Source organism: Lampetra fluviatilis, chromosome 67 (genome assembly GCF_964198595.1).
Source record: "Lampetra fluviatilis chromosome 67, kcLamFluv1.1, whole genome shotgun sequence".
Taxonomy (NCBI): Eukaryota; Metazoa; Chordata; class Hyperoartia; order Petromyzontiformes; family Petromyzontidae; genus Lampetra; species Lampetra fluviatilis.
The window spans coordinates 2,406,009-2,414,858 of record NC_136341.1 but is presented as its reverse complement, the minus strand read 5'-3'; the positions used below and the strand labels follow the sequence as shown (position 1 = coordinate 2,414,858).

Below are 8,850 nucleotides of genomic sequence, written 5' to 3'. Positions count from 1 at the left end.
CAGGGCAAGTGCGTGTTGGCGATCAGCGCCCGCAAGGCCGGCGTGACGTGTCCAGACATCGCCGGTGCCAACATCACGAAGCCGGTGCCAGTCGGAGGTGGCACAGCTTGGCGTAGCGAGTGTGACTCTGCGGGTGTAACTGCTGCTGTAACCAGGCCGGTCTATATATTAGCGTATAAATGTATAAATGACCCCGGGGGCTACCAAATAGTACAAAATAGTCGAGGCAGTTGAATATTTTATTTCAGGGACACTATTTAGTTTTTTTTACACAGGGGGTGAATTTCACTTCGCGACTTGGGGGGGGGGGCAGGGGGTCACCAGAGGTCGCAAACGGGTTTTGATTCCTTACCCTACCCGTACCCGGCGGCACCAGGGTCGCAAACGGATAGCTGTACCCGGCCGTACCCGTACCCTACCCGGGTAGGGTACGGGTACCGGGTACCTGATTGCGACCTCTGGGAAGAAGCCATGTTGCAGGCGCGGGTGGGTTGATTCTAGGAACTTGAGTTGTGAGAAGAGACAAGACGTTGGGAAATGAGTGACAAACGGCGACTCACCAGTGACTCACGGCCTACCCGTACCCGGCCGCACCAGGGTCGCAAACAGGTACCCGTACCCGGCCGGGTACGGGTAGCCGGGTATCGGGTAGGGTACGGGTATCGGGTACCCGGTTGCGACCTCTGGGGGTCACCAATCGATACGACGTCGGTGGCTGATGTCGAGACGCCAAACGTCATTGCTAAAAAAACCACAAATCGTGAACAAAAAAATTTAAACTTTGAAGCGTCGTGACGAGTCGGTGAACATCGACGGACCGAAGATGACTGCACCACGGACAATGTGCGAGAGCCACGGTACTAATAGTACCGTTGGTACTAATAGTACCATTGGTACTATTGGTACTATGGTACTATTGGTACTAATAGTACTATTGGTACTATGGTACTATTGGTACTATGGTACTATTGGTACTAATAGTACTATTAGTACCATTGGTACTATTAGTACTAATAGTATCATTGGTACTAATAGTACCATTGGTACTAATAGTACCATTGATACTATTAGTACTAATAGTATCATTGGTACTAATAGTACCATTGGTACAAATAGTACCATTGGTACTATGGTAGCAGGCGGCACCGCCAATGAGGTTCGTTGTCGCTAGAAGCGTCGGTGCCAGTCGCTGTCCGTGGGCAGTCGTAGGGCGGTTCGCGAGAGGGGATCAGCGGTCCACATCAGAGGTCGCAACCGGGTACCCGATACCCGTACCCTGCCCGATACCTGGCTACCCGTACCCGGCCGGGTATGGGTACCCGTTTGCGACTCTGGTGCGGCCGGGTACGGGTACGGGTAAGGAATCAAAACCCGTTTGCGACCTCTGGTCCACACGGACACTCGTTGTTGTTGTCGTTGTTGCTGCTACTACAAGTGTTGGTGTTGGTGGTGGTGGTAGTGGTAGGGGTAGGGGTAGTGGTAGGGGTTGCCCTGGTCGTGGCCGGGGTTCGGGGTGAGGCAGGATGGGCTCGGGGAGAAGCGGCTTGCTGAAGATGAAGCCTCGTCACGCCTCCACCTTCTTGTTGTTGTTGTTGACGGTGTCTCTGCGTTGTGTGCCTGCTATGCACCCACTTTTGCCCCCCCCCCCGACCCCCCCCCCCTACCCACGACCTCCCCTGACCCCCCCTGACTCCATCCTCCCAACACCCCCTCCCCCCTTTATGCAAGTCGCGTTCCGGCGCTGCGACCTTCCACCACGGTAGGGGGGGTGGGAGGGGGGGAGGGGTGAGAGGGGGGGGGGGCCTCCTGCCCCCCCGGCACGAACTCCCGGCCCCGTGGGGCGAGGGGCGGGGCGGTGGTGGCGGATTCCCCCCCCCCCCCCCCCCAGTGGGAGCAACCTGCCGGCTCTCTGTCTCTGTCTGTTTCTCTGTCTGTCTGTCTCTGTGTGTCTGTCTCTGTGTGTCTATCTCTGTCTGTCTCTCTCTCTCTCTCGTTGTCTCTCTCTCTCTCGCTGTGCCTCTCTGTCTGTGTATAATAGTCCACAACAGACCCCCGGCGCCTTCCGTATCGATAGCAACTGCCTGCGTGAGCGATGTGCGTGAGTGAGTGCATCAGTAAGTGAGTGAGTCCGTGAGTGAGTGAGCGAGTGTGTGAGTGAGTGAGCGTGTGAGTGAGTGCGTGAGTGAGTGCATCAGTAAGTGAGTGAGTCCGTGAGTGAGTGAGCGAGTGTGTGAGTGAGTGAGCGTGTGAGTGAGTGCGTGAGTGAGTGCATCAGTAAGTGAGTGAGTCCGTGAGTGAGTGAGCGAGTGTGTGAGTGAGTGAGCGTGTGAGTGAGTGCGTGAGTGAGTGCATCAGTAAGTGAGTGAGTCCGTGAGTGAGTGAGCGAGTGTGTGAGTGAGTGCATGAGTGAGTGCATCAGTAAGTGAGTGAGTCCGTGAGTGAGTCCGTGAGTGAGTGAGCGAGTGTGTGAGTGAGTGAGCGCGTGAGTGAGTGCGTGAGTGAGTGCATCAGTAAGTGAGTGAGTCCGTGAGTGAGTGAGCGAGTGTGTGAGTGAGTGAGCGCGTGAGTGAGTGCGTGAGTGAGTGCATCAGTAAGTGAGTGAGTCCGTGAGTGAGTGAGCGAGTGTGTGAGTGAGTGAGCGCGTGAGTGAGTGCGTGAGTGAGTGCATCAGTAAGTGAGTGAGTCCGTGAGTGAGTGAGCGAGTGTGTGAGTGAGTGAGCGTGTGAGTGCGTTAGTGGGTGCGTGAGTGGGTGAGTGAGCGTGTGTGTGTGTGAGTGAGTTTGTGAGTGAGTGCGTGAGTGAGTGCATCAGTAAGTGAGTGAGTCCGTGAGTGAGTGAGCGAGTGTGTGAGTGAGTGAGCGTGTGAGTGAGTGCGTGAGTGAGTGCATCAGTAAGTGAGTGAGTCCGTGAGTGAGTGAGCGAGTGTGTGAGTGAGTGAGCGTGTGAGTGAGTGCATGAGTGAGTGCATCAGTAAGTGAGTGAGTCCGTGAGTGAGTGAGCGAGTGTGTGAGTGAGTGAGCGTGTGAGTGAGTGCATGAGTGAGTGCATCAGTAAGTGAGTGAGTCCGTGAGTGAGTCCGTGAGTGTGTGAGTGAGCGAGTGTGTGAGTGAGTGCGTGAGTGAGTGCATCAGTAAGTGAGTGAGTCCGTGAGTGAGTGAGCGAGTGTGTGAGTGAGTGAGCGCGTGAGTGAGTGCGTGAGTGAGTGCATCAGTAAGTGAGTGAGTCCGTGAGTGAGTGAGCGAGTGTGTGAGTGAGTGAGCGCGTGAGTGAGTGCGTGAGTGAGTGCATCAGTAAGTGAGTGAGTCCGTGAGTGAGTGAGCGAGTGTGTGAGTGAGTGAGCGCGTGAGTGAGTGCGTGAGTGAGTGCATCAGTAAGTGAGTGAGTCCGTGAGTGAGTGAGCGAGTGTGTGAGTGAGTGAGCGCGTGAGTGAGTGCGTGAGTGAGTGCATCAGTAAGTGAGTGAGTCCGTGAGTGAGTGAGCGAGTGTGTGAGTGAGTGAGCGTGTGAGTGAGTGCGTGAGTGAGTGCATCAGTAAGTGAGTGAGTCCGTGAGTGAGTGAGCGAGTGTGTGAGTGAGTGAGCGTGTGAGTGAGTGCGTGAGTGAGTGCATCAGTAAGTGAGTGAGTCCGTGAGTGAGTGAGCGAGTGTGTGAGTGAGTGAGCGTGTGAGTGAGTGCATGAGTGAGTGCATCAGTAAGTGAGTGAGTTCGTGAGTGAGTGAGTCCGTGAGTGTGTGAGTGAGCGTGTGAGTGAGTGCATGAGTGAGTGCATCAGTAAGTGAGTGAGTTCGTGAGTGAGTGAGTCCGTGAGTGTGTGAGTGAGCGTGTGTGTGAGTGAGTGAGCGTGTGAGTGAGTGCATGAGTGAGTGCATCAGTAAGTGAGTGAGTTCGTGAGTGAGTCCGTGAGTGTGTGAGTGAGCGTGTGTGTGTGTGAGTGAGTTTGTGAGTGAGTTTGTGAGTGGGTGAGTGAGCGTGTGAGTGCGTTAGTGGGTGCGTGAGTGGGTGAGTGGGTGAATGGGTGAGCACGTGAGTACGTGAGTGAGTGTGTGGGTGAGTGCGTGATTGAGTAAGTGTGTGTGAGAGTGAGTGGGTGAGCACGTGAGTGAGTGAGTGTGTGGGTGAGTGCGTGATTGAGTAAGTGTGTGTGAGAGTGAGTGGGTGAGTACGTGAGTACGTGAGTGAGTGTGTGGGTGAGTGCGTGATTGAGTAAGTGTGTGTGAGAGTGAGTGGGTGAGTACGTGAGTGAGTGAGTGAGTGTGTGGGTGAGTGCGTGATTGAGTAAGTGTGTGTGAGAGTGAGTGGGTGAGCACGTGAGTACGTGAGTGAGTGTGTGGGTGAGTGCGTGATTGAGTAAGTGTGTGTGAGAGTGAGTGGGTGAGTACGTGAGTGAGTGAGTGTGTGGGTGAGTGCGTGATTGAGTAAGTGTGTGTGAGAGTGAGTGGGTGAGCACGTGAGTACGTGAGTGAGTGTGTGGGTGAGTGCGTGATTGAGTAAGTGTGTGTGAGAGTGAGTGGGTGAGTACGTGAGTACGTGAGTGAGTGTGTGGGTGAGTGCGTGATTGAGTAAGTGTGTGTGAGAGTGAGTGGGTGAGCACGTGAGTACGTGAGTGAGTGTGTGGGTGAGTGCGTGATTGAGTAAGTGTGTGTGAGAGTGAGTGGGTGAGCACGTGAGTGAGTGAGTGTGTGGGTGAGTGCGTGATTGAGTAAGTGTGTGTGAGAGTGAGTGGGTGAGTACGTGAGTGAGTGAGTGAGTGTGTGGGTGAGTGCGTGATTGAGTAAGTGTGTGTGAGAGTGAGTGGGTGAGCACGTGAGTGAGTGAGTGAGTGTGTGGGTGAGTGCGTGATTGAGTAAGTGTGTGTGAGAGTGAGTGGGTGAGTACGTGAGTGAGTGAGTGTGTGGGTGAGTGCGTGATTGAGTAAGTGTGTGTGAGAGTGAGTGGGTGAGCACGTGAGTACGTGAGTGAGTGTGTGGGTGAGTGCGTGATTGAGTAAGTGTGGGTGAGTGGGTGAATGGGTGAGCACGTGAGTACGTGAGTGAGTGTGTGGGTGAGTGCGTGATTGAGTAAGTGTGTGTGAGAGTGAGTGGGTGAGTACGTGAGTGAGTGAGTGAGTGTGTGGGTGAGTGCGTGATTGAGTAAGTGTGGGTGAATGGGTGAATGGGTGAGCACGTGAGTACGTGAGTGAGTGTGTGGGTGAGTGCGTGATTGAGTAAGTGTGTGTGAGAGTGAGTGGGTGAGCACGTGAGTGAGTGAGTGAGTGTGTGGGTGAGTGCGTGATTGAGTAAGTGTGTGTGAGAGTGAGTGGGTGAGTACGTGAGTGAGTGTGTGGGTGAGTGCGTGATTGAGTAAGTGTGTGTGAGAGTGAGTGGGTGAGTACGTGAGTACGTGAGTGAGTGTGTGGGTGAGTGCGTGATTGAGTAAGTGTGTGTGAGAGTGAGTGGATGAGTACGTGAGTGAGTGAGTGAGTGTGAAAGTAGCAAAACAACCCCCTACTTCCTTGTTGGTAGGCCACACGGTAACGCTGTGGTGAGCAGTGCCATGGGGGAGGGCCAATTTCGATTCGCCATTACCCTCATGGCGTTTGTCGCCACCACAGCGGCTAAACGGGGCTCTGGATGGGTGCGATGTCCTGTTAACCCACTCCATCTTCAAATAAATTACCAATAAACCACGAAAGAAACATCAAACAAAGCTTGTGCCGGAAGCCCCGGGGGGACAGGCATCTATGACGTCTCCTGGCCAAACCCCATTTGGCGGAGCCAGGAGACCTAATCTTCACCCTCGGGGTTCCTCCAGAAACATCAAAAAGCCACTGCGGGTGGCCACGTGGAATGCTCGAATGCTCACTGCGGAGGAGAGGCTGCCACTCCTCTGTCGGGAGCTGGACCTGTACCGCCTGGATCTCAGTGACATTCAGGAGGTCCGGTAGACCGGCTCTGGTTCCTACCACCATGAGGGGTGGACAGTCCTCTACTCGGGGCAGGAGACTGCCAAACAACAGGGAGTGGCTCTTCTTCTGAACAAAAGAATGAAGGGGGCGTGGGAGCGTGGCGGTGAGGTGTGGGAAGCTGTAAGCCCCAGGCTACTTTGGGCTCGCCTTCCCCCCAGGAACAGGTTTGCAGATTTGCTGAGCATTTTTGTGAGGTCCTGGGGGAGGGGAAATCCCTCAGCCTGGAAAACATCGTGGCACAAAGTGGGGATGACCCTGCTGAGGCTGCGGTGCCTCAAATATTGGAAGAGGAAGTCACCCCCTGTGAGTGGCTGGCTGAGGTGCCATCTGTTTAGAAAATACTGAAGGTGATCCAGAGACTAAGACCAGGAAAGGCACCGGGCAGAGATGATCTCCCAAGCGAAATGCTGAGGGAGGGTGGCATTTGTGCACAGACTGCCCTACATAATATGATAAGTCTGGACCACTGGATGGGTTCCGCAGGATTGGAAGGATGCCCTGGTGGTCCTCCTCTTTAATAAGGGGGACCGCACAGACTGTATAAACTACGGGGGCATCTCACTCCTCAGTGTGCCGGGAAAGGTCCTGGCAAGGATTATTCAACATCGCCTTGCTAGGCACGGTGAGGAGAGGCTTGCGGAGCCCCAATGTGGTTTCAGCAAAGGGCGGTCCTGCACAGATGCCATATTTTCTGTCCGTCTGCTACAGCAGAGGTGTAGGGAATTCCAACAAGACGTACATCTCTGCTTTATTGACCTGGTCAAGGCCTATGATACCATCAGTAGGCCTGGGCTCTGGGTTGTTCTTCGTGCTTTCGGAGTCCCTGACCCTCTGCTCACGATCATTAGTGCGTGTGTGAGGGCATAAGTGCGTGAGTGAGTGAGGAGTGAGTGAGTGCGTCAGTGGGTGAGTGTGTGAGTGGGTGAGTGAGTGCGTGAGTGGGTGAGTGTGTGAGTGGGTGAGTGAGTGCGTGAGTGAGTGCGTGTGTGAGTGAGGAGTGAGTGAGTGCGTGTGTCAGTGGGTGAGTGTGTGAGTGGGTGAGTGAGTGCGTGTGTGAGTGAGGAGTGAGTGAGTGCGTCAGTGGGTGAGTGTGTGAGTGGGTGAGTGAGTGCGTGAGTGAGTGCGTGTGTGAGTGAGGAGTGAGTGAGTGCGTCAGTGGGTGAGTGGGTGAGTGAGTGCGTGAGTGCGTGTGTGAGTGAGGAGTGAGTGAGTTCGTCAGTGGGTGAGTGTGTGAGTGAGGAGTGAGTGAGTGCGTGTGTCAGTGGGTGAGTGAGTGAGTGCGTGAGTGAGTGCGTGTGTGAGTGAGGAGTGAGTGAGTGAGTGCGTCAGTGGGTGAGTGTGTGAGTGCGTGAGTGAGTGCGTGAGTGAGTGCGTGAGTGAGTGCGTGTGTGAGTGAGGAGTGAGTGAGTGCGTCCGTGGGTGAGTGTGTGAGTGGGTGAGTGAGTGCGTGAGTGAGTGAGTGCGTGTGTGAGTGAGGAGTGAGTGAGTGCGTGTGTCAGTGGGTGAGTGTGTGAGTGGGTGAGTGAGTGCGTGTGTGAGTGAGGAGTGAGTGAGTGCGTCAGTGGGTGAGTGTGTGAGTGGGTGAGTGAGTGCGTGAGTGAGTGAGTGCGTGTGTGAGTGAGGAGTGAGTGAGTGCGTGTGTCAGTGGGTGATTGTGTGAGTGGGTGAGTGAGTGCGTGTGTGAGTGAGGAGTGAGTGAGTGCGTCAGTGGGTGAGTGTGTGAGTGGGTGAGTGAGTGCGTGAGTGAGTGCGTGTGTGAGTGAGGAGTGAGTGCGTCAGTGGGTGAGTGTGTGAGTGGGTGAGTGAGTGCGTGAGTGAGTGCGTGTGTGAGTGAGGAGTGAGTGAGTTCGTCAGTGGGTGAGTGTGTGAGTGGGTGAGTGAGTGCGTGTGTGAGTGAGGAGTGAGTGAGTGCGTGTGTCAGTGGGTGAGTGAGTGAGTGAGTGCGTGTGTGAGTGAGGAGTGAGTGAGTGCGTCAGTGGGTGAGTGTGTGAGTGGGTGAGTGAGTGCGTGAGTGAGTGCGTGTGTGAGTGAGGAGTGAGTGAGTTCGTCAGTGGGTGAGTGAGTGAGTGCGTGAGTGAGTGCGTGTGTGAGTGAGGAGTGAGTGAGTGCGTCAGTGGGTGAGTGTGTGAGTGGGTGAGTGAGTGCGTGAGTGAGTGCGTGTGTGAGTGAGGAGTGAGTGAGTTCGTCAGTGGGTGAGTGTGTGAGTGGGTGAGTGAGTGCGTGTGTGAGTGAGGAGTGAGTGCGTGTGTCAGTGGGTGAGTGAGTGAGTGAGTGCGTGAGTGAGTGCGTGTGTGAGTGAGGAGTGAGTGAGTTCGTCAGTGGGTGAGTGTGTGAGTGGGTGAGTGAGTGCGTGTGTGAGTGAGGAGTGAGTGCGTGTGTCAGTGGGTGAGTGAGTGAGTGCGTGAGTGAGTGCGTGAGTGAGTGCGTGTGTGAGTGAGGAGTGAGTGAGTGCGTCAGTGGGTGAGTGTGTGAGTGCGTGAGTGAGTGAGTGCGTGTGTGAGTGAGGAGTGAGTTTGTGCGTCCGTGGGTGAGTGTGTGAGTGGGTGAGTGAGTGCGTGTGTGAGTGAGGAGTGAGTGAGTGCGTGTGTCAGTGGGGGGGGGGGGGGAGCGGTGGTGTAGTGGTTAGCGCGCTGCTTGCGCTATGAACCCGGAGACCCCAGTTTGTAGTCATAGTAGTAACCATCGCGAGCTCCGCTCATCGTAGCAGCAGCAGCGGTGGCTTCTGGCTGACCGTCGAACAAAGACGGTGATGAGCGCATCATCATTGTCATCATTATCGTTGTCATCGTCATCATCGCCATCATCATCAGAATTGTCATCATCATCGTTGCCGCGTGCCCCTTCAGATGCTGCTTCTGCGGCCGTCTGGAACGCTCTCGCCTTCCGACAGCAGGGAAAATCACTGGG

General features: G+C 55.0%; 1 protein-coding gene across 1 annotated transcript in view; it reads left to right on the top strand.

The window, feature by feature from the left end:
* LOC144952388 (phospholipid-transporting ATPase IF-like) overlaps window positions 1-926 on the top strand; it is a 130,739-nt gene extending 129,813 nt beyond the window's left edge. Inside the window, 1 exon segment of the mRNA XM_078882780.1 lies at window positions 1-926. This exon segment is cut by the window's left edge and continues 123 nt beyond it. The gene's annotated coding sequence lies outside the window, so the exon portion shown is untranslated.
* The last annotated feature ends 7,924 nt before the right edge of the window (window positions 927-8,850 follow it).